At 48.1% G+C, this 25,176-nt stretch overlaps 1 protein-coding gene and 1 long non-coding RNA gene across 10 annotated transcripts in view; one reads left to right on the forward strand and one right to left on the reverse strand.

Annotated features, from left to right (window-relative positions):
- Nucleotides 1–25,176, reverse strand: part of LINGO1 (leucine rich repeat and Ig domain containing 1) — a 464,359-nt gene that overhangs the window by 278,905 nt on the left and 160,278 nt on the right. For all 9 annotated transcript variants that reach the window (XR_010591090.1, XR_010591088.1, XR_010591089.1 and 6 more), the window contains one exon: nucleotides 13,264–13,306. The gene's annotated coding sequence lies outside the window, so the exon portion shown is untranslated. The remainder of the gene's footprint in view (nucleotides 1–13,263; nucleotides 13,307–25,176) is intronic.
- On the forward strand, nucleotides 4,796–16,451 carry LOC135973961 (uncharacterized). Its single transcript, XR_010591091.1, has 3 exons — nucleotides 4,796–4,874; nucleotides 15,917–16,031; nucleotides 16,217–16,451. It is a non-coding gene; the product is annotated as an uncharacterized LOC135973961 (long non-coding RNA).

Raw genomic sequence — 25,176 nt, forward strand, 5'->3', positions numbered from 1 at the left:
AATTTAGTCAAGAGTCTTTTATCCCAAAGGACTTTAAAAATGACACTTTATCTATTAGAATCACTTTACCCACCACAGCAATGAAGCCACAGAATAGCACATGGTGGCTGTTGCATAGCACGCAGCAGCACTACACAGCACTAGGGTCAGGAAGTGAAGAGGACACTATATTCAGCTGAGACTGCATGGGGAAAATGCATACTCCTAGGTAGAATGCAATCATCTAGATTAGAATTGGACTCGAACCCTGGAAGTCAGACGTTTACTTCTCCCTTCCTCAGTTATAACTAGAACAAGGGTTCTCAAACTAGGGGTGGGGACCCCTCAGCGGGTCGCGAGGTTATTACATGGGGGGGTCGCGTGCTGTCAACTTCCATCCTAAACGCTGCTTGCTTCCAGCATTTACAATGGTGTTAAATATATTAGAGAGGGTGTTTAACTTATTAGGGGGGGTCACACTCAGAGACTTGCTGTGTGAAAGGGGTCGCCAGTAAAAAAGTTTGAGACCCACTGAACTAGAACCTGTCAAAAATGAAAGCCTCTTTTCACAGAGATTCAAAATTGTTTTCGCTTGCAAATGTTCAAAATGGACCCTTTGTGGTTTTTCTAGAATTTTGAGCTTTCCCCCAAAACATGTTAACATTTTTCGGTTTACCAAAATCAGTTTGCTGTGCTGCTCGAGAGTAAACAAGATTTTGGTAGCCATATGTAGTTAAAGTTCAATAAAAAAAAAAAACCAAACAAGTAAAATAAGGTTTGGGTTTGTTTTGAGGTTTTTTTTTTATTTTGAAAAACAAAAGAATTGACTGTTTTGTATGAAATGCTTCATTTTGTAAAAAGCCCATTTTTTGATGAAAAACCCCTACCCTCTGAAAGTTTTTGACTAGCTGTAGGTGTTACACACACTCATTCTGTCATACCAGACATTAGGTTGCAAACTCCCAAGTAAGGGCTGTTCTAACTTGGTTCTGCAGAGCACCTAGCACAATTCTGGGTGCTGACAAAACACATCAAGTACAAATAAATCTTGAAAAAGTGCCATGGGTTCTTTGGTGACTCAGACCCTTAGACTTTAAGGCCAGATGGGACCATCGTGATCATCTAGTCTGACTTCCTGCACATTGCAGGCCACGGAAGCTCACCTGTCCTCTCATGTAATAGGCCCGTAACCTCTGGCTGTGTTACTAAAGTCCTCAAGTCTTAATTTAAAGGTGTCCAGTCACAGCCTATCCACCATTTATTCTAGTTCATACCAACAAGTGACCCATACCCTACTCTGCAGAGGATAGCAGACACCCTGGTGACTTTTTGCTTATTCGACCTGGGGAAAAATTCCTACCCAATCCCAAATATGGTGACCAGTTAGACCCTGAGCATATGGGCAAGACCCACCAGCCAGACACCTGGGAAAGAATTCTGTGTAGTAACTCAGAGCCCTCCCCATCTAAATGTCCCACCTCCAGGCATTGGAGATATTTACTAAAAGCAGTCACAGATGTGCCATATGGCATTGTAGGCAACCTTATCATGCCACCTCCTCCAGAAACTCATCAAGCTCAGTCTTGAAGCCAGTTAGGTTTTGGCTCCTAGTGCTCCCCTTGGACGGCTGTTCCAGAATTTCATTCCTGATGGTTAAAAACCTTCCTCTAATTTCAAGCCTAAACTTATTGATGGCCAGTGACAAACTGCCAGAACCTCAGTCTTCTATCTCCTCCAAGAGATGACGCCTCCAGCGGCACACTTCCTCTTAGGACCATGCTGAGGCAACGGCTCAGAGAAATGCCACATATTGAACCACCCACCACAACACTTTGGGTTTTCCATTACTTTGCATCCTACAGGAAATGCCGTCTTGCAGCCCTCACAGTTTGGTATAAACTCTCACTAGGAATCATGCTAGCTCTTGCATGACGCAGAGAGAGTTAAGCCATCCCCCCACTGTAGGTGGAATTCGTGTAAGCTCCCAAGTATATGGTTTTAGCTCCTTCCAGATTTAGTTGGCACGAGTTTCTGGACAGGAAACGACAGAGTGGGAAGAAGGTTCCATTAGATCAATTGGTCCAAAGCTGCAGTCTGCGAACCAGCAGCGGTCCAGAGGACTTGTCGGTGATTTGTGGAGAACAGGTCAACATAGTCATCTGACAGTAGTCTTCGCAGAGGAGCATGCACATGTGACAGAAGGTGGACACCAGTATTCTGAATAACTGCACTTGGAAAATACATGTAGGGTGCTGTTACACACACACACACACACACACACACACACACACACGAGTTGGGAATGGGACACAGTTAAGACGACTCTTCCAAAATGATTCACTGAACAATTAGTAACAATGAACAAATCTGAGAAAATCATGGCTCCTTGGTGGATAGATCAAAGAGGAAAAGGTGTGGTGTATTGAAAACTTGTGTTAAAATTACAAGCTGTCACTTTAAATGTGAGGGGTATCCTGGTTCTGCTTGCAAACTAGGTAGCTCTGTAGCAAAGTGTGCAATCAGGCTCTTTCAGCAGTCAGTCTGCAAAGAACAAGCCTAACACAGCAAGGTGGGTTGAGTTGTTTCTCTCTGCCTTTGTGAGCAGCCTGTTTTCTCTCTCTGTGTTTGATACTTTTGTGCTAAGGTTCTGGATTTCAAGAAATAATGTTACGCTGAAACCTTCCAGACAGAGTAAGTTTATGTTTTATCTAACTTCCGCTTGTAGGCTATGAAAAGAACGAAAGGGACTAAATTAGTCAAACAAATTATTTGTGGAGCCCTGCAAATCTGCAGATATCCACTTTATATCTGCAGGCCACATTTGCAGATAGGATGCGGATAAAAAAATCTTGTATCCACGCAAGGCTCTAATTATTTGCTGGTTGCCCAGCTCTATTTAACATCCTGAGATTCAAACCCTTTCACTGGAAAGAGACCAGACAACAGAGCTCTCTCAAACCACTTTTTAAAACATTTAAATTTATGTATTTATTTTAGGGGACTGCAGGGCCCAGAGTCACAGAGGTATTTAGGCACCTAACTCCCACTGAAATCGATGGGACTTAAACACCTAACTATCTTTCAGGATGTGGGCCTAAGTGTATGACTGACATTTCCACTGACCATGTTCCAAGGCAGCCGGTGCTAAGGATGGGCTGCCAGCCCTCAGAAGAATCCAAACCTTTGGGAGGATCTGGTTAATATCAGTTACAGTCTTGTTAGCTAGAGACTCAGACCTCTAGGAGACAGAGATTAGATCTTTGGAAATTCACACACGTCAAACAGACATCTACACTGGCTGGCCAATCACTATGCTGGGCTGAATTGCTTCATCAGCACAAATCCTTTTGATCAGACAGAGAAGCTTCTTGATAGCAATCCTAGATCCTCCTGTCACAGGGAGACATCAGCAAGAAATAAGCTAAAGCAATTGTTCCTGTGAGCACACACTCCCAAGCAGAGAATCTGGCATGAGGAATTTAAATGACACGGGAAACATAAGGAGACCCATCCAACTAGATCTATGTTAAAAAGGAGGGAAACGGTTGGCATTGAACAAGCTAGATTTTTAGAACCGACAACTTGGACCTATAAGCTAAGCACAAGCCTTGATGCACCTCCAGAAGCAACCAAAGGAACTGTGAGCTCAAATTTCTAGTATCTTAGATCTTCAGCTGGTAAAGTCAATGGAGCTGCAGCCGAACTACACAAGCTGAGGATCTGGTCATAAGGGTTTAATTATCTAGTGTCTCAGAGCTTTGCAAGTGTGCTGAAGACTATATTGGATAATGAGCACATCTTCAGCTAAATGGCATCCCAGCTAAGGGGCAAGGTTATGATACATCAATCTAGCTAGACAATGCCAGGTTACACCATTAGCAGATATCCATATTTTTGGAAGTCTTAGAATCCTTGTCACTACAGCTATTTTTCTCATTATCCCATTACACACCCCACAGCAGTTAATTCAGCAAGTGCCATAGATAGTTCTGCCTGCGGGATATTCCTTGCAGAGAAAATACTTTTCAGACCCACAACCTTAGGGGGCAGTTTGCTCCACAGCGGTGAAGTGCAGGGTTCAGCAGGATGGATTTCATGGTAAGCATAACTAGAGCTGCATGCAAACATCTCGGCTAACCCTGAAAGCCTCCCCTGTTGGCCCAGGCTTTTCTGGGCAATGGGATGAGTAGTAGAAACAGCAAGGTTGGTTTTGGACCTTATACTGGAAGCAGCAGTGAAGACCGTATTAACAGCTGGGAAGATTTTATTGTCAGAAGCGTCTATCTGTATTTTTAAATGCCTGAGATGTGCTAATCCTCTAGATCAGGGGTCGGCAACGTTCGGCACGCGGCTCGCCAGGGTCCGGGCCAGTTTTATTTACCTGCTGACGTGGCAGGTTCAGCCGATCGCGGCCCCCACTAGCCGCGGTTCGCCGTCCCGGGCCAATGAGGGTGGTGAGAAGCCGCAGCCAGCACATCGCTCGCCCGCGCCGCTTCTCACTGCCCCCATTGGCCCGGGATGGCGAACCGCGGCCAGTGGCGGCCGCGATCGGCCAAACCTGCCAGGTCAGCAGGTAAATAAAACTGGCCCGGCCCGCCAGGGTGCTTATCCTGGCGAGCCGCGTGCCAAATGTTGCCGACCCCTGCTCTAGATAGGCACAACCCGAAGTACCTTTATATACATAGCCCCATCTGCCACATCAAGAGACCACAGTCATGGTTTTCAGGCATTATATTTCATTGACACGCACCAGGGTCCATGAATTCCAATCCTCAGGTTTAAGCAAGAGGTTCCCAGCATGCCTAGTTGCTCCCTGTTGCAAACCATGGCAAGACACAAAAGCAGGGCCGGCTCCAGGCACCAGGCACCCAAGCACATGCTTGGGGCGGCACCTGGTAAGGGCAGGCGGGGGGAGCGCGGCGCGGCATTCCGCGGGGGGCGGGGGGGCGCGGTGCTCAGCGGGGGGGCGGCGCGGCGCTGGGGGGGTTCCGGCGGTGCTCGGCGGGCTCCAGTGGCTAGGCGGGGGGGCGGCGCGGGGCTCGGCGCGCGAGGGGGGGTTCTGGCGGTGCTCGGCGGGCTCCGGCGGCTCGGCGGGGGGTGGCGCGGGGCTCGGCGCTCGCGGGGGGGGTTCCGGCGGCGCTCGGTGGGGGGGGCGGCACGGGGCGCAGCGCTGGGATGGGGGGTGTTCCGGTGGCGCGGCGCTCGGCGGGGGCTCGGGGGGCGGCACTTTTTTTTGCTGCTTGGGGCAGCAAAAAAGTTAGAGCCAGCCCTGCACAAAAGGTCCTTCCAGGCCACTTGCAAGAGGGAACTCCCATTTCAAGGTGTTTAACTCTCAAGGCCCAGTCTTGAGTTAGTTTTTCTGTGTCTTTTGCTGCAGCTTGCTCTACTAAGCATGCCCAGACCCAGAGGGTGGCTGAAGAAGTGTTAAACCTTGGAGTGGTTCTGTATTTGGCCTTGTGATAAATTAGCCAGAGATTCAGGCATTTCATGCAGCTGCCTCTCCCTCTGCCAGCATGACAATGTGATTAATTTGCAGTGCAGATTAAGCTCATTTATCACAGCCATGTGACTGCCATGTAGCCTGCAGGAAAGAGAGTGAGGGAAAGGGGCAGAGAGGAAGCAAGAGACGAAAAAAAGGCAGGAGCCACCTAGGGAGAGAAGAAAGCCAAATTCAGGGCATCTCCCAATAAGACTGTTTGCCACAGTAGACTGTGGTTAACTATGTTGAGGGAAAGAGCCCAGTGTGGGAGGGGAGCTTTATCTCTGCTAACACACATGGTGGGACCTATAAGAGCTGTGAAATGGGAGGATTGTAAGAGGATTTGGGAGATAGAAGCAGTGAGCCGATTACCATACTTGGGGAAAGGGAGGAACATGAAAAGATGATGGAGGAACCTGTGACTCTCCCCATCACTTCCTTCTTCATTGTCTTTTCTACCCTCTCCCTTCCTTGCCTCTCTCCCCTTCCTCTTTCTTGGAGAATGTTCTACCATTTTCTCCATGCCCCCTTGAATACACGCATGCGCACACACGCACGTTCTTCTCACCCTGGCTGGAGGCAGCTTTCAAGCACTCTAAGTTTTCAAGCATCCTGGTTCCACAGTTAACTCCTCGCTGCTGCTCTGCATGAGGTTTCCCTTGAACCACTTCCAGTACCTGAAGGACTTCAAACTGTTTCCAATTCATTTATGCAGCAGCTTGCCAACAAGCTAACGCCAGCTCAAGAGGAGGAGCCAGATTTTGCTCTTATACCATGTGCTACTCTGCTGAAGTCAATGGAGCGGCAGAAGGTGCAAATCAGGGCAGGATTTGGCCCTGACTGTTTAGGGAGATTATGGTCTCAGTGAATCTGTGATTTAAGCCCTCTGAAGGGCCACATACCAGCTACTGCAGGCACAATACGAAACTTCTGTTATACCACTGTGTCTGCCCTGGAGGAATCTCTATGAAGGGTGGATATACCTGCTCAATGTTCATTCAAAACTGGGCTTCCTAGTGCACCTCAATCCTGAGGTGGAGACCATCCACTCGCAGACTGTGTGTTCCCTCACAAATTGGTGAATCTCCACGTGGCTTCACTGGTGTGGATCCCAACCTAATGGCGCTGTTAGGACTGCAGTGTTTAGCTCTTTGGAATCTTGAAGCAAGCCAGCTTCCACAGCTGCAGCCTCAGCCCTTTGTAGAGTTGGGATTCAGACCCAGATCCCCAGTTCTCCAGAGTCTGGTGACCTTGGGATCTGGTTTTGTTCAAGTCCCATTTCTATTTCCAAGTTGCTACTTGTGTCACCGTTACACCAGACACCAAAGGTTAGACTCAATTGTCACTTAGGTCTGCAGCTATTGGGAGCCTTCTGCTGCCTTCTAAGCCTTGGCCAAGTACCAATGAAAAAAGCTCCCAGTTTCATTGGGGACCATCACTTGTGCTGAATGTCAGCAATACACCAAAAACCTCTCAGAGTCCTGATCCAACATGCTGTGGGTCTCATGTATAGCCTGGAATGTTTTTTTCAGGACCTGTCTTTATTTTGGTTGTTCTCAAATCTGTGGCGAGGCACCAAAGGGAAGCGGGAGGGGAATGTCCCTTTATTGGAGATTATGTCAGCATTGTTGCTGGGTCAACAGGTCTAGCAACCAGTTTTGGATTGACACTGAGGAGAACAAAAAGTCCCCATCAGGTTCACCTGTGGTAACAAGATTTAGTGGGAAAGATACACTGAGCTACAGTAGTAGTCTCTTGATCAACCACAAGGATGCTGGAGTCCTAATTTCTTTCCAAAGTCTAGAGTGAGAGAAGTTCTGGAGAGGCCTTTGCCCAGTCGGTAGATGTGGAAGATTGAAATAGGCAGAAGGATGGCAGGAGATGTTGCCAATGGCTCTTTTATTCAGTAACTTTACTGCAAGACATCACATGAGATGCCATCTCTGAGGCACCCGTGTCGTTTCCTTTCCTTTCATAGTCCTGAGGTAGCCTCACTCTTGTCTTAACATCTCCCTTCCCTTTTTCTTCATAGCAGCTTCTTTCTCCAGTGTTCCCATTCATTGGTTCCAAGGCCAGAAGGGGCCATTGCGAACATCTAGTCTGACCTCCTGTATAACACAGGCCAGAGAACTTCTCCAAAATAATTCCAAGAGCAGATCTCTCAGAAAAACATCCCATCTTGATTTAAAAATTGTCAGTGATGGAGAATCCACCACAACCTTTGGTAAGTTGTTCTAGTGGTTAATTACACTCATTGTTAAAAATGTATGATTTATTTCTGGTCTGAATTTGTCTAGCTTCAATTTCCAGCTGTTGTGTTGTGTTGTACCTTTCTCTGCTAGATTGAAGAATCCATTATTAAATATTTGTTCCCCATGTAGGTTCTTATAGACTGTAATCAAGTTACCCCGTAACCTTCTCTTTGTTAAGCTAAATAGATAGAGCTCCTTGAGTCTATCACTGTAAGACAAGTTTTCCAATCCTTTAATCATTCTCAGGGCTCTTCCCTGAACCCACTCCAATTTATCAACATCCCTCTTGAATGGACAAGACACCAGAACTGTACACAGTATTCCAGCAGCTGTCGCACCAGTGCCAAGTACAGAGGTAAAATATCCTCTCCACTCCTACTTGAGATTCCCTGGTTTATGCATCCATGGATTGCATTAGCCATTTCAACACAGTCTTATAATGGGAGCTCACATTCATCTGAGTATCCCCCATGATCCCCAGATCTTTATCAGAGTTCCCTCTTTGTGCAAGTATGGCCTGCATTCTTTGTTTCTAGATGTAGAGATGTACATTTAGCCATATTAGAATGCATATTGTTGCTTGTGCCCAGTTTACCAAGCAATCCAGATTGCTCTGTGTCAGTGACCTGCCCTCTTCATTATTAGCCACACACACACACACACACACACACACACACCCTGTTTTTTGGGTCACCTGTAAACTTTATCAGTGATGATGTTATGTTTTCTTCCAGGTCATTAATGAAAATGTTAAATAGTGTAGGGTCAAGAACCAATCCCTGCAGGGCCCCACAGACACACACCCATTTGATCCTGATTCCTCATTTACAATTACATTTGGAGACCTATCGGTTAGCCAGATTTTAATCCATTGAATGTATGCCAGCATCCCCAACTAACAGGAGGATGGAAAATAAAGTAGCCCCAGCCCTTCATTTTATCTGCCTCTGTCTGTGCCTTTGGTGTTTAACTTCCACTCATCCACTTCTGAATTTGGTCCTCTGTGTTGTGTGGTCTGTAGGACATACATCCAAGCTTTGCCCTGAAGTGTAAATAAGGGTGGGGCCTTCCCTCCCCAATCTCATCACGAGCATGCCACCATCTCTGCTGAACATGAACCAGCTAGAAGCCGCAAGGCAGCCAGCCTCCTAAATGAATTCGATCAGAGGGAGGTGAGAAAGTTCTCACTGAAACACCAAGTCACGTCGGGGACAGTAAATTGGATTGAAAGCGGCGATGTGCCGTGGCTGCCAATGTCGGGAGCAAGCTGTAAATATGTTTTGAGCCTCTTGATTGTTTCAGTGTGATGAAAGAACATCATTTTCCGGGTCTGCTCACACTCATTCCAAAAGGGGTGGGACTGTGTTGCAAGAGAGCAAATGGGCGTGGGGAAGACACTCCAAACTAACCTCGCTGGAGCCTTCACAACACTACAGTTGACTCTCAGAGGAGGAGGAGACATCATTGCATTGTCAGCATCTCATTCAGACACACTCTGGGATCGTGGCTATTTTAAAATCTGGATACAGTCAGAACTATAATAGACATTGCGTCGCCATGTGGGATCAGAAACAACTACGCACCCAGGTATCATAGACGTCTTCAGATATAGAGGGCCCAATTCAGACCTCAGTTATGCAAGAGTAGATCTGGGGTAACTAGTGAAGTCAGTGGGTTTACTCCAGAAAGCTGAATCTGGGCCACGGCATTATTTTGAGGGTTACAACATCAATGGGATCTTGTTAACAAAGGGAATGTTCTCGCCACATGACCTTCTTTTCAATACTCTTGCCCCTGCCCCTTTCCAAACTAAACGTTTTAGGCTGTGCACTAGGTTTAAAGATGCTGTATTCAGCTTCACAGCAGGAACGACCTGATCACAAAGAAAAAGGGAAAAGGCCTCCCTTGAAACAGAGAGATTAGACAGCATACTCTGCTAAAACCCAAAAAGGAATTCTAATGAAATACTTTCATTAAGCTCAGTTCCCTTTTCCCATCATTAGGTGCCTTTTCTTCACCAGCCAATGGCACCTTATTTAGTAGTTTGCTGGTCTGATGTCACGATTTATTAATAAACATTATTTTCCTTGAAAAGAGTGCTAATAATGTCCCATAGGAAAAGACACAGGTATCGGTCTGTACCAAGTTCCTCTTCTATGTAGGGGGAAGCTAAGGGAACAGAGCTAACCTACTGAAGCTGTTTTAGCAAGCAGCTTATCAGCCACAGGATTTATCCTGGTCAAGAACAACTCGATTGAGGTCAAAGGGACTAGGAGTTGCAGGTGCTCAGCAACTGTGGAAGAGACAGGCATTTATTTAGGTACCTTGATTTGGACACACACCTGCTGAAAATGGGGTCTTACGAGAGTTAGCCAAGGACACACAGTGAGTCAGTGGCAAGGCCAGGAAGAGAACCCAGGAGTCCTAGTCCCCTGCCTTACCCACTCTTTCATTAGGCAGTGCTTTGCGATATATATTTTTAAGGGATGACAATCAAAGCACAACAAGCTGGGCACTTTAGCTAACAAACCTATCATCTGCCTCTAACAGGCTTTCCGAATAAAGCAGACTCAGTGGCAGATTAAAACTGGATCCTCTTAAACACAAAGATCCAAGCCCTACTGCAGCAGGGGGCTCTCGCATGCAGAGGATGGTGCCAACAGCCTCTAGCCGAGCCAGTTCCAGCTGCTGGCTGCAGAATCCACCCCCCCCCACCCAACACACATACAGCCTGGAGCCCTCCTCTCTCACTCGGGAGGGATCCCTCCATCTTCAGCCCAGCCAGACCGCAGGCCCTGCCACTCTTCGACACACTCCCCCCACCTGCCTGTCTGCAACGCAGCACAGCTTCTTCACCGGCTATCAGCATTTATGAAGCGCCGATAGCCAGGGCTGGATTAACCCATCACTGGGCCCTAGGGAAACACACACTTTGCGGGGTGGGGTGGGGGGGGCTCTTCTCCCCTTGGCTCTGTTGGGACTGGCAAGGTGAATCTCAGGTGTATGAGGACTGGCTCCGCTCCCTCATCCACAGGGGCAGATTTGTGCACCGACGGAAAGAGCTTCACTCACTGGAGTGGGTGGCATTGTGACCTGGCACGCCCGGGGTTGCAATGCCACTCAAATCTGGCCCAGCTGCCCCTCCGTCATGAGTGGGCAAAGACTGAGTCTTGACGCAGGGGCAGCTGGACCATATCTGAGTGGCACTGCGGCCCCGTGCGCCACGTCGCAACACTACTCACGCAGGGGAGTGAAGTTCTTTCTGTTTGTGCATCGGTTAAAGAAAATGCAAAGTTTGGGGCCCTCCGCCATGAATTTGGGCCCCAGGCACGTGCCTACTTTGCCTGTGCTAATCCAGCCCTGCTGACAGCCAGTTTGCTGCTGCAGAAGACAGTGTCTGTCCTGACATACTTACAGGCCAGCTAAACTGGGAGATGGGGGAGTGTTGAACTCTTTGTTGCTTCTGTCTGATGAGCTCACAGCACACGCCAGGGGTGGGTGAGCCAGCATGCCAGCAGAGCAGGGCAGAGACAGCAAGAGGACCTGCAAGGAGGCCCCTTAATCCATGCAAAGCAGTAGACCAGGAAAGCCCTGCCACCCCTTCCCATGTTGAGCAATAGGACACAGAATGGAGTGAGACTGGAAGGGAGGAGGTAGCTTGAAGTGAGAGGTGTGAGATGTTGGGGGGCTGGAATGTTTTGGTTGATGTGGGCCCCACTTCATCTTAGTTCAGCCCAGCAGAGATCACCTTTAGTCAGTGATTACATATACACACTGCTGCAGGACCGTCATGTAAGATACAGTGTGAATACGCACTCAGTCTTCTAGGATTCCTTTCAGTGTTGAATAGAGGTTTGGGAAAAATTACATATGGACAGGCCAGTGGCCCATCTACTCTAGTTGTCAGCTAGGTGATCACAGGCAAGAAATTTCCAACAAATATTCCTCTGAATTTCCTAAATGTATTCACTTTGCTCACATGCAGACCATAACTTTCAGGACATGGGGTGTCTTTGACATGCACCCTCTTACATACGGGCCCCACATCAGAAGTGCACCTCTTTCCTGTTGCTAGTTTTCAAAGCACAGAATGTGCTTTAATAACGCTTTCCCTCATCTTTTTCTTTCTCTACAGGGAGGTCATTCCCATATGTAAACATCCTCTTTTTGCTCTGCGCTATCATTAGGTTTAGTTACTCTGCAAAGTAAATAACTCTCCATGATAGCCAGAACTCCTCATTACAGTCTATGCTATTAATAAAACCAATGTTGGTACTTAAAATATACTGTAAGAACTTCTGTGGATTAAAAATGTACCTAGATTTCATTTGCCTGCCTTGCAAATAGTTTCTAAATATCAACTAACTTCAGACATTTGGTATTAGAAACTCGGCCATTCATAGAAATTGCAGCATTTCCCACAACATTTCTGCGTTTTTAAGAAACTCAGATGCTTTCCCTTTTTTTAATAAAGTGATTTTTCATTTTGAAAGTTGAGCCAAGTCCCTCTCTGGCTGAAATCGACAAGTCCTACAATTGATAGGAAAGTGGCCGGGTTTAATACACTTCATGTGTAATTTGCTACTGCACTTTGTATAACAAATGGAAAACAAATCCAGGGAGTAGGTAGCTGTGGAACAGCATCTGTAAGGGAAGGTTTGAAATAAGCTGTCTCTGGAAAGGTTACAGATGACAACATCAACTCGTCCAACACAGGTAAAGCCGGGCTCCTGCCTCTTTGACTTTTCACATTTTCTTACAGACCTAAAATGCTCCGTTTGTTTGTTATCTAAACCTTGCTCCTTTGCAAGGTCCTGAGGGGAATTGCTGCTCTATGCCTACATAACACTTTGCCTTCTGATCTTTGAAAAGGTCCTCCCAAGCCTAGCCCTTAGGGACATCCTCACTGCTACGATGATTTAGAGGCATCCCGGCTTTTATTTAAATCATCATGTCAATTACTGAATTGAAGTTTCCAGTTTCCATCCATCAAAATGTATCTAGGCAGAACGGAAGATGCCCGCACAGTTTCCCTTTGAAGATTACACAGACATGCAATAATAGTGGTAACAGCCCAGTTTTCCATGGCACAGAAATTGTTGCACCTACATGGGTGCACACTTCTGTGCTCGTTTTAAATGCCACGGGGGAGAAATCCTTGGCACAGGTGTGAGTCAAGAGCAGCCTTAACAAAGTCAGTGGCCGTACTGGCACAGAACTCCTGCACATAAGGGGAAGATCAGACCCTCAATATTTTTCTATATTGCTTTAAAAAATCCTAGAACTAACAGTTGTCAATTTCTGAACCCGATCGTTGAGATACAATGAATCAGAGTGAATGTCCCATCATTAGCCTATAATCACTGGGGCTGTGTTGTGCCAAACAGTACACTTATTGGGCCTCATCCTGTACTCAGCGCACTGGTGTGAATCTGTTCACTAGTGTTTGTTCACTTTCCTACACTGGACTAACACACAGAGCAATGCTGAATAACTAACAGATGCTTCAACACTAGCTGGTAATTGGACCAAAGGAAACCACACAGCACTTACCAGTGAAGAAATCCTGCCAGGACCTTCTGCTGCAACTAAAGACCTGCAAAAGAACAGAGAGATGAGGTTCAGCAGGCAGATTATTCACAGCAAGAAGCATTGGAGGGCTGGGGGTTTATAGTGGATCACAAATTGAATAAGAGTCAACACTGTGATGCAGTGGCAAAAAAAGGCTAACATGGTTCTGGGGTGTATTAACAGGAGTGTCATATATAAGATACAGGTAACTGTCCCACTCAACTCGGCACCTTTGGGGCCTCAGCTGCAATATGGTGTCCACTTTTGGGCCCCACACTTTAAGAAAGATGGACAATTTGGAGAGAGTCCAGAGGAGAGCAACTAAAATGATAAAAAAGGTTTAGAAAACCTGACCTATGAGGAAAGGTTGAAAAACTGGACATATTTAGTCTTTAGAAAAGACAAGTGAAGGGAGAGCTGAGAACAGTCTTCCAACATACTAAAGGGTGTTATAAAGTGAATGATAATTGATTGTGCTCCACATCCACTAAACGCAGGACAAGTAATGGGCTTAATCTTCAGCAAGGGAGATTTAGGTTAGATATTAGGGTAGCTAAGCCCTGGAATAGGCTTCCAAGGGAGGTTGTGGAATCCCATCATTGGAGGTTTTTAAGAACAGGTCAGACAAACACCTGTCAGGGATGGTCTAGGTCAGGGGTCGGCAATCTTTGGAACGTGGCCCATCAGGATAATTCGCTGACAGGCCACAAGACATTTGTTTATGTTGACCATCCGCAGGCATGGCCCTCCGCAGTTCCCAGTGGACGTGGTTTGCCACTGCCGGCCAAAGGAAGCTGCAGGGGGCCGTGCCTGCGGACGGTCAGGGCCAGTGCTACCATTAAGGAAAACTAGGCGGTTGCCTAGGGTGCCAAGATTTGGGGGCACCAAAAAGCGGTGCCCCCAATTTTTTTTTTTTACAGCGTTTGTGAGCTGGGCTGCCAGCGGCGCACTGACACGTGCAGCTCAGACTCCCTCTCCCAGTGCAGCGGCTGCTCCACTTCTCCCGCCTCCCAGGCCTGCGGCGCCAATCAGCTGCTTGGCGCCGCAAGCCTGGGAGGGGAGGAGAATTAGAGCGGGGGGGCAGCGTGCTCGGGGAGGAGGCAGAGCAGGGTGAGCTGGGGCGGGGAGCTGCCGCATGGCCCCCCAGGCCAGGGGGATGGGGAGCTGCTGCGGGGGGAGGGCAGTGCCTCAGTGTGTGGGGGGGGGGGAGCTGCCGCAAGGCTCCCCACCCCAGCTCCCCTCTGCTACGCCCCCTCCCCGAGCACGCCGTTGCTGCTCCACTTCTCCTGCCTCCCAGGCTTGCGGCGCCAATCAGCTGTTTGGCGCCGCAAGCCTGGGAGGGGAGGAGAATTAGAGCAGGGGCGGCGTGCTCGGGAAGGAGGCGTAGCAGAGGTGAGCTGGGGTGGGGAGCTGCCTCACGGCTCCACGGGGGGGGGAGCTGCCCCGGGAGGGGGCGCCTCAGGGCGGAGGGTGGGGCGGGGAGCTGCCGCAGGGCTGGGGGGAGGGGCGCAAGGTGGAAGCTTGCACCAGCCCTGCGGACGGTCAACGTAAACAAAATGTCTTGTGGCCCACCAACAGATTGCCCTGATGGGCCGTGTGCCGAAGATTGCCGACCCCTGGTTTAGGGTTACTTGGTCCTTTCTCAGCACAGTGGACTGGACGTGATGACCTCTCGAGATCCCTTCCAGCCCAACATTTCTATCCTTCTAAGGTTCAGAAATGGGTAGCACAGGATTATTGTTTCAATAATATTCTACTCTGATAGGTGGGGCGCATTTGCCCCCCGACACATCTGAACATGCCATAGTGCACTGTCACTGGTGGTGGGGTGACCCCACTTTGGATGGACTGCCAAAGTAGATCCCGGAGCTGGACAGTGTCATTGCCAGCTCGACTAGAACTATCTGCACGACTTCTGATCAAGCTAGTATGCTAAAAGGAGAAGTGTAGCCATGGCAGCACAATGGGCTAGTCGCCCCAAGTACAACTGTGTCTGAAACTGTAGGTATGCCCTCAGGTGGCTAGCCCATCCCACTGCTTGGGCCACTGAGGCTATACTGCTATTTTTAGCACACTAGCTCAAGCAGAGCTAGCGCTGATGTGTCTACCCCAACTGGAAATGATACCGCCATACTCTGAGTAACCATGAATTAGATACACACACGCACCCTTAGCTCCTTAGACTAATTCTACTCCAAAAGGCAAATAGAGTCATTCGAGATGGCTGGAGAGAACGAGCACTGTCATTTAATTGCTAAGTATGTACTCTGCAAAGACACTGGGATCTCTTATGATAAGCAATAGATTTTTACGGAGTTTTACAGAATTTCTATGCATGTCTTAAATAATTAAAGCTGGTTAAGATCCCAGACATAGCTGAACGTGCTTAGTTTTAAATACCAATGGCCTTTTCTTCAGCCATGACTTCCCATTTTGCACACTTTTGTGAACCTAACTGAGGAGTCTCAGAAATGGACAGGTCCCCATTTTGCATCCATCGTGGGTTTTCAGCCTGGGGGTTATAATCTTCATGGGGTGGAGAGTGGATACAAGCAGGTTCCATGGGGCTGTGGCTACTTTCCTTTTATTTACGGCTAGACAAGAGAAGATACTGATATCTTTTTCAATTTTACAGATGGTCAGAGGGTGGGGGAGCCATTGGCATACACCAGTCAGACAGCTGGGATTCCCGTTGTAGGATATATGCACTCCAATACCAGGATTTACTTGCCTGTTTTTGTAGTCTGCAGGTGAGCAGAGTCAGAACCCAGCTAGACATGCAGCCGCAAAACCCCCAGCTTCACCCATTACTCACACAAGGAGTCCCATTGACTTCAACTGGGCTTCCAGTGTGCATGTGGACTGCAGTAGTGGGTCCTATGTTTAGAAGCAAGAACGTTGCTGAAAATAATTTCCTCCTTTGTTTACCTACCAGGGCACATGGCTCAGGATTCCGAGATGCCAGCCCCAGCCCACAATGAGTGGAGGGCAGTGGGTGGCATTCGCGCATTGTTTCTCCTGTGACAGCTGATGAGTTGGCTAACATCTAGTGCAGTATTGGAAAGGTAACTCAGCCCACTCCCGTGCGATGCTTTAGGCAGTAGCAAGGTCTTTGGCTATTGCAGAAGAAATTCTGAACCCTGAGCTCCAGCCACTGCAGCTAAAAAGCCTCCTAGGAGAGTGAAAATGATTTAGAAAATAAATACATAAACCAGGTGTGTGTGTGTGTGTAAGTAAGTAAGTAACAGCAACACTGTGGGCTCCAAAACATTTCCCCTATATATCCACTGTTTTTTTTAATTTATAAGAAGAGCATCTCAGGTCTCTGAATAAAGAAGACAGTGTATTTGTCATTTGCAATCTGGCACTACTTCAAAATGCTTCTGTTTTCTGCTGTTAGCACAAAAAAAAAATCCATCTTTCCAATGCAGAGAAGTTTAGTTTGTTCTGAAGCTCAGAATACCAAAAAAAGTGTCACCGCAAGAACAATCAAAACAGAGGCCCACAGGGTGAGCTATCATTTAAAGAACAGCTTTTGCTCCCTGCGTGCAAGACCTGCTTCTTAAACAGCCACCCGGTTATGCCATCAGCCCCGTGGTAAGAAATGGTGCCTGGTACCCCAGAAGGTTCTGGAGATCAGGCCCAGAAGCCCCCAACATTCCTCAGCAGAGGATTGAGTCATTAAGGGGTGTCCCGGCAGTTCTGTATGGAAAAGCATCTAAGGGATGCTGATCAGAGAGCAAACCAGTCCTGCCTTTGAGCACCACGTGAGGATACATGTTGTTCAGGTCACGTGTGTTGCCAGCTAGCTGTGCTGCGAGAAAGAGCCACCCTCTCAGCTGGGTACTGGCATGCATGGAGCTGTGTAACTGATGATTGCCTTTCTTTTGAGTCCTGCACTTTTCCAAATTCTGGGAATCTGCTGCCATTGTGTGGGACAGCCATGGCAGCAAATTCTTACAGAGACACACTGAGCTCCCCAGGGACACTGCTTTTCTCCTCTCTTGTTCTGTTGCTTTCTCCACATTTCTTCTACTGTTCTAGCACTATGGCTAGCTTGGGCAGATGTGACAGAGTAGGCCAGCCACTGGCCTTTTTACCACTAATTCATTGAAACTTGGTCGCCACCTGCAGAGGTCCCCCTTGTGACATGGGGTGGCCCTGCCTCAGTTTCCCCTCACCAGGGTTTTTCTGACTCTCCCAGGGATTCACAGGGCTTAGGCCTCTGGCTGGGTCACTCTCAGAGTTCAATCCCCCTTTAGGGTACTCCTGTCCAAAATACACACCACCTTCAACAACAGTCCCAAATTAACATAAACCAATGGTCTGCCACCCCTCCTGGGCTCAACTTGTAGTTCTTCTCCCTCTTATCAGATGGCTTACTCTCCAGGCTATTCCCCACTCAGAGCCCAAGTACAACACAAACCAAAAGGGTCTCTGTCCTCCACACTTTACTTAACGTCCATCTCACTCTTTACCAGAGCTCAGACTCCCAGGGCTTTTCCTGGAGTTTGGTCTCTCTTCTGCCTTGGCAGGTCACCCCAGCCTACCTCACTGCAGTCCTTTTCTCTCCTGCTATCTCAGGGGATCCAAACAAGCCTTCTCGAGCTCTGCAGCCAACTGCTGCTGCCACTACCCCTTTCTCCCTGGGCCTCTGGGCTAAGTAAGATAGTAGTCTGATTGAACCACATGCCCTTCATTCTCCCCACCTGGGGAGGTGAGCTAATTGTACCAGAGATGGGGCTGGGTCCACCTCCCCTTACAGGGACCAGCCCCGCTGGGTCAGTCCTCTTCATCAGTCCTGAGAAAAGCAGAGGCAGGCTCCGAAGACTCTATGCCATGTATGCCAGACTTTAAGGAATCTCAGAGCATGTCAAGACAGGACATTCTGGGAGGATTTAGCCAGTTCTACATAGATCTGCAGCCCAAATGGCTCTTTCCAATAAAGATAATCCCCTGGGATACAGCAACATCAGGTTGAGATGATACAGGTGAAGGGAGAGGGGCAGAGGGAGTCCAGGGCAGGGCTCTTCAGAAGCCAACTATTTAAAAGTCAGACCCTGCACAGAGATGTTGCAGGCATCTCCCTCAAAGCCCCAGAGAAGTTCCAGCGCTGTAATGAGTCTTACTCACAAAGGAGAACCTGGCTACTCTGATCCATACTTTCACCATCGATTTTCTCTGCATGGGGTTGATCTCCACCCATACACAGTAGCTGCACTCCAAGGTGATGTGAGCTCATCACCATCCTTCTTCCTCACCCCCCAAAAGCCCCCCCTTCTGCTACCATCCTGAACTGAACATGTTGGTCCTAGTTTACAAAGCCTCTAATGGGATGGGGACCAGCCTACCTCGCAGACCGCTGCCTCATCCACAACCCAACTGCACTCCATGGACTGCCGCCCTATGGAACCTTCTGCCCCAGGGCCAGCTTATCTGCCTGCTGTACCAAGAAGTCCCTGCTCACTTCTTTCTCCAAGCAAATCCCTTCAGGTTTAGGCTCCCAAGTGCTGTGGAGAGAATTCTCCATTTGCAAGGAGCTCTTCTGCCAGGCTACAGAGATCAACCTGAGCCTGCCCTGGCAGGGTTCCATGTGTAAACGCCGCCTGTGATGACCCTTCCCCATGGCACAGTGTCCCCTCGGCACAGGGAAGCCAGAGGAGACAGAACACCATTCAGACTTATCTCTGCTGGGTGCCAGGGACCTTACTGCAGCGGGTCGTTGTTTCCTGAGGCAGGCTACATATAGTCTCAGCCCGTCATCGAGTGGACAATGTGACATGCAACTGATGTTCCCAGTTGGAGGACGTTCCCCAAACATGGCCGTGAAAATCTCCTAGCATGAGTTTATGTCTTGAGAAGAACATCAGAGTTTTATGTGGTACTGTCAGAATCAGACCCAAAATAGGATCCTGCATCCAGGCCTTATGCTGGAGTGCTGAAGAACCAGTTGAATACAGAGGAACATCCAACTCTCCTGAAATTCATCTCCCAAGAGGACCTTTCAAACCTCTCATTCCTTCCTCCTCACACACTCCTGGGCTACCTGTTCTACTTCCTCCCATCCCAGTTTCCTGAAGAGGGTGGACTCATAGTGCAGCGCATGCATGTGGTGGCGACCACTGGCTTTGCAACCAGAGGTGTGGCTGGGAAGCATCAGCTCAATACAATAAATCAACCTGTCAGGGCGGGATCTCAAAGCACTCTACACATACATATTAACTGAGCCACGCCATCTCCTACAAGATGGAAACAGAGAAGCTTCCCTGTTTCACAAAGAAGGGAACCGAGGTGGAAATGGGGAGTCGTTTCTCCAAGATCACCCAGCGAGTCAGAAACAAGGCTCCCTAGAGCATCCATATAGCACCGACCCACAGCCACAGCTCAGGAGCCACAAATCTGACAGCCAGGTACCCAGTAAGACAGCCTTAACAAGCCCCAAGAAAGGAAAAACTGCCACCAACTCACTGCTTTAGTCTCCTTCTCCCTTCCCCCACCACTTTTGCCTGCATTAGTTAACACTGCTGGCAATTAAGCGGCATTTAAAGGAGACCGGGCAGCTGTGTGGCCTCTCTGGCATCCTGCAAACCTGCCAGGGTTTCCCCAAAGTCCTGCCCCAGCCTGCTCGGCATGCTGCCAGGCAGAGCGAGCAGCAGAGGGAGAGCGCCCAGCGCCGGTTCTCCTGCCAGGTGGCAGTGTGATCACATTAGCAAAAGGAAATTGGGCCTTTTCTCACCCGCCGCCCCTCCCTGCCTTTTGCAAACACTGGGAGCTGTAAGATTTGTTAAGATTGATCTCAGACCAAAACGGAGGAGATAAACTCAATATAATTAACTCAGCTTTCCCTCTCACCAGGCGAGGAGCTTTTAAAAAATTAAAAGAGGAAAAAATAGCTCTTCATAGCCCTTCTAGTTCTTTCCCCCCTAACTATGAAGTGAAATCGTTCACACACCACATACAGAGCTCTTTCTCCCTTCCCCTCTTTCTCTCGGGCTACCTTGATTAAACAGACATTAAACTTATCAGCTTCCAATGCAATTTTCAAAATGAGTCTCCGAGAGGCAGGGGATGCAGCCGCAAATCCCCGCCCCCACCCCGCAGCCAATCCCCTCCTATATGCTCTCCTGATTTTGAAGAGTTGCCCAGCTGATCCAGATGTGTTTCCAGAGAGAGCATTTAGGGGAGCGGCTGCCAATGCTGCTTTTGTTAGCTGGTTATAAGCCCTGCGGCAGGAGACTGAGAAGCTGATTAATAGATTTGGTATTATAGGTAGTGGGAGGTTTTTGCAGAGGTATTGCATCAGGGACTATCTACAAATACGCAGAGAGCACCAAGGCGTGGCTGTGTGGAAGGTACAGCATGAAGATGCCAAGGCAGCTGATTACCTAGGGTGCTGGCCACTTACCCCTTCCTCTGGCTCATATGGCACTGCCTAGTTTGGCATGGAAACCCATGCTGTAGGTAAGGAACAGGGTTAGAAGACGCTGCACAATCCATGTCTACCCGCATGCTGATATCTACCAAGTGAGTGTGCAGCATAGGGACAGAACAGGCTGCCTTTCCTCCAAAAACAGGCCACCCAATGGGCCACCATGCAAGTGCTCACTCGGCCACAGTGAAAACAAACATTCCGGGAGATGGCACAAGCACACGAGGACTGAGGGAGTGATGATTGAAAACATGATCTCCGATAATTAGGTGCCTGATCTGACTTTGGACCAGGCTGGTAGAGGCCAAACACAGTCACCTGCTGAAGTTCTGCGACTGCTGGAGACCAAGTGCCACCATCACAACTGGTTTCCTTTCCTTGCTAGCAATCTCGCTGGAGAACTAAGAGGGAGCAATAGAAGCTGGATTCCCCGTCACTCCTAGAGATAGCTGTACTCTGGGAAAGGGTTGAGACACACCAGTAGGGGACAGTGTGGAAGACATTTCCACTGCTGGTATCTGTTATATGGATGGAGGGGGGCCTTGGGGCTGTCAAGCTGGTACCTTCCACTGGCATCAAATTCACTTAATTTTTAAGAGGAAAACATATTTTAAAAAAATCAGTACTTCATAAATATTGGTGGGAGCCATTATCGTCCTATCAACTTTTCTATCAACATTGAAATTCTTCAATTTGATCTCCTTGGGAATGTCAGGTCTTTAATTTAAGGTACAAAACATTGGAAGATATTCAGCCCTTCTCCCTTCGATGAATCCAGACCACAATGAGAGATCAGTCACCTGCTAAATCCAGCTCTGAGTGAGCAATCGGCCAAATCCATCATAGAACTATGGAACTCCATAACCCGACCACATCCTATAGGCAACAGGCACACAAATACAGCTGGGGCCAGGACCCTACTCCTTCAGCTTCAAGAACACAGGCCTCTGCCACTTGAGCTAAAGAAGTTCTCCCTCAGCAAGCTCTAGTAATAGATCCCTCATTTTATCCATGGGCCAGCCACTAGAGGGCAACAGTCAATCAGAACCGAGGTATTGCAGCCTTCCCCCAAATCCAGCACACATTATCCTGTATCGCTGCCCAAATCCGGCACATACGACACTCAGTACCTTTACATTCACCACTGGGATATGATTATGATATGTTTTGTACAAAGTATGCCTTGTAAGGTATCATCTGAGAAGTCATGATCTGTTGAACATTACTATCCTGTTGAATTATATGTGTTACCATTGTATCTGAAGTTAGGAAGTTTTGCTGTGTGTGTGTTACTGAAATATATTGTGAGTCTGGAAGACACCCACAGCTGGCCTTTCGGTGGCAATAAAGGAGCAACTAACACCCCCAAGACGGATTTACATTAGGACTAGCCAGTCATGGGTTGATGGCCCATTAAGGAGAATCGACTCTCCTAGTGGGTGCCTCCTGAAGCACACAGACAATGGAGGCCCAGTCCCTCAGCAGGGCACGTAGCACATGTGACCCCGACTCCATGTTTGAGGCAGTATCTCTCCATACCCATGGATTTGGGGGTATAAATTGGGGACTGTGACATCAGCCCCTGACCCCTCTCTTTCCCTACCTATTTTGAAGGCAACAATTATGTTTGGATGAAAAAGACTTTGAACTGGGGAGATTGGTCCTAGGCTGAGCAGGGAATTCAGCCTGTGTATTAAGAACTGTGAACTGCTTACAACACCTAGTGGGGTGAGAAAAACTGTTTGATTCAAATATTGCTTAGTCTGATAAGGTTTAGAATTTAGACTGCAATTTTATTTTTATTTCTTTGGTAATTATCTCTGACCTTTATGCCTGCCACTTATAATCACTTAAAATCTGTCTTTCTATAGTGAATAAACTTATTTTAATGTTTTATCCTTACCAGTGAGTTTTTCTAAAGTGCTTGGGAAATCTGGTGCATGTCCACTATCCTTTGATGAAGTGGCGAACTAATTAATGAGCTTGCATTGATCAAGAGACGGTCTTGAGCAGTGTGAGACAGTGCACTTCTGGGGTGCAAGGCTGAGTCGGGGGGAATTTGCAAGTGTCTCCCTATGTGCAGTTCACGAGTGGCTTAGAGAGCATTCATTCAACTTAGCTGGGTGTGTCTCTGCATGATGGTGGCTGAGTGATAACAGCACCTGGAGGAGTTGGCTGCTTGCAACTAGCACAGCATTGGGAGAGACAGCCCAGTTTGGAGAGTGAAGGGTCCACAGCAGTTCCACAGATCCAGGTTGTACCCCAAAGGTCCATCACAACCCCTCACTGCCACCTGCCAATTCCATCCAAGCGTGCTCCATAACACTGATTGCAAAATCCAGTTCCCCTGTGGGCAGCCACCAAACCCAGCCCAGGGCACCCCATCAAATCCAGCGATCAAATGATGTTTTTTCAGTGTCCAACCTTCTTTGCTCTGATAACCCAACAATCTCTACACTTCCCTTTGTTAGCATCTTCCCAAACACACATGCTGATGTGGCTGCCCATCTAGAAGCTTGGGCAAGCCTGTGTGCTCGGCAGGAAGTTGGGAGTTTGCTGGAGAACAGGGTAAGAGATTTGTCATGGGAACCTGTTCTGCAAGAAACACAGGGCTGCCCATTAACACCTCCTCCTCCAACACCTCCTAAACTCATATAACACTCTATGCAAATCTATGCAAAAGAGCCACAACAACGTGTCGGGGAAACTATAAATATCAGTGAAAAATCTTCCCATAAATACAGGGGAAGGAGGAATTTACGGCACTTTCTTTGGAGATTTCTCCAGGTGTTCCCTATTAAGCCATTGTGTTAGTTTGCATAAGTATTCCTCAGACAATAAAGTACTCTCTGTGACCAGGTATTGGCTCTGTAATAGGAGCAGGAATGGGCAGTGTGTATTCAAGCGACTGGCTGTAAAAATGATAGACTGGGTCGTTACGTCACCGGCTCTTTGGGGTTGTTACATTAAATCAATCACAGTGAGTAACAGGTTCTGTTTGTTGGTCCCATCACAGCTTAGAAAGCAATTCCATGCAGCAGTGGAGGAGGATGGAGGATTGCTCCCCCAACCAACAGCAGGAGGGGAGCGAAGGGCTGGAATACAGGGAACTGCCATACCTAGACTCAAACACATACAGGTTTAAAGAACAGTCCAAGTTTCAGCTCAAAGGGGACAAAAAAAAAGTCATACTGTAACACAATTGCAGTCCACTGGGAAGAAATATGGAAGGAACTGGACTGGGATGTGGAAAATCTGCCACAGACCCTCTGTGTGACTTTGGGAAAGTCAGTGAAAGTCTTGATCTCTCCATGTGTAAAATGGGGATAATACTTCCTGTCTATGTAGGTTGTAATCTCTTACGTCATGTGAGGACAATGCCTAACACAATGGGGCCCCATGATCTCATTTGGGACCTCTAGGTACTACTGGAATTATCCTCAGAGCTGGGTGGGGAATGGCAGTTCCAGCCATAGAGGATTTCAATATCCAACCATTTGGAAAGTCTCTGAAAGTGAATGAAGGCCCAGCTCCAAGGCAGTTCACACGGCGGGCTGCTGAGGACCTGGACAAGTGAGCCGGCAGGAAACTAGGCTGGTTTCTGACCAAAACCTGCCTGGGTTCCATCAGCTCCTTATCGGAGTCTCTCTCCACAAACCATTTCAATTTGAACACATTTAGACGAAAAAATGTTCCCATCACTGCCAGCCAAAGAGTACCAATGTAGTGGGATCCCAGCTGAGCAATACAAGGCATTCCCATCCCCGAAGAATGTTGCTTTGGCAGCATCCCTAGCCCACCCACACAGAGAAAAGAGACCATGGAGACAGCAAGCTTTCATCCTCCTTGTCCATCTTCTCCCCACTCCATTCCTCCCTCCACACAGGGACAGGAGGGGGACTCAAACCCAACTGGGCAGATCTATCTTCTGCTCTGTCCTTGGTGTGCATAGAGACTCCAGTCACATGGGGGAAAAGGGACACCATCACTCTGCCAACATGAGCAGCTCTGCAGCATCACAGTCAAAGGCTGCAGTTTCTGGGAGCCTTTTAGTGCTCATTAAATTATTTGCTGGACAGCGAGACATTTCCCTGGCTCGTGATAGAAGTAGTTTTCTCCTGCCCTTCCATTTCCTGCCACCCTTCTTCACTTTGCCCTACCAGACCAACCACCTCTGGACACTGCAAATCAATGCAGCAGTATGGAGTCCTGCAGATCCCACCAGAACTGCTGCTTTCCCTGTGCAAGCTACAGGAATCTTCCTGGATCTTTGCCTATGTGCCTAGGCAGAGGGATCCAAAAAGCCAAAGGACAGCCCTGCTGCTCCTCCTCCTTCCCAGCAGTCACAATTCTCAGCACATTGTTTCAAGCCAAACTTTCTGTCCTGATCACCAGAAAAAATACACACAAATGTGGCAGATTTCAACCAGAACTGCTGTTGAGGTCACTACACCCGATTGCTATAA

The sequence above is a fragment of the Chrysemys picta genome, chromosome 10 (genome assembly GCF_011386835.1).
Source record: "Chrysemys picta bellii isolate R12L10 chromosome 10, ASM1138683v2, whole genome shotgun sequence".
Taxonomy (NCBI): Eukaryota; Metazoa; Chordata; order Testudines; family Emydidae; genus Chrysemys; species Chrysemys picta.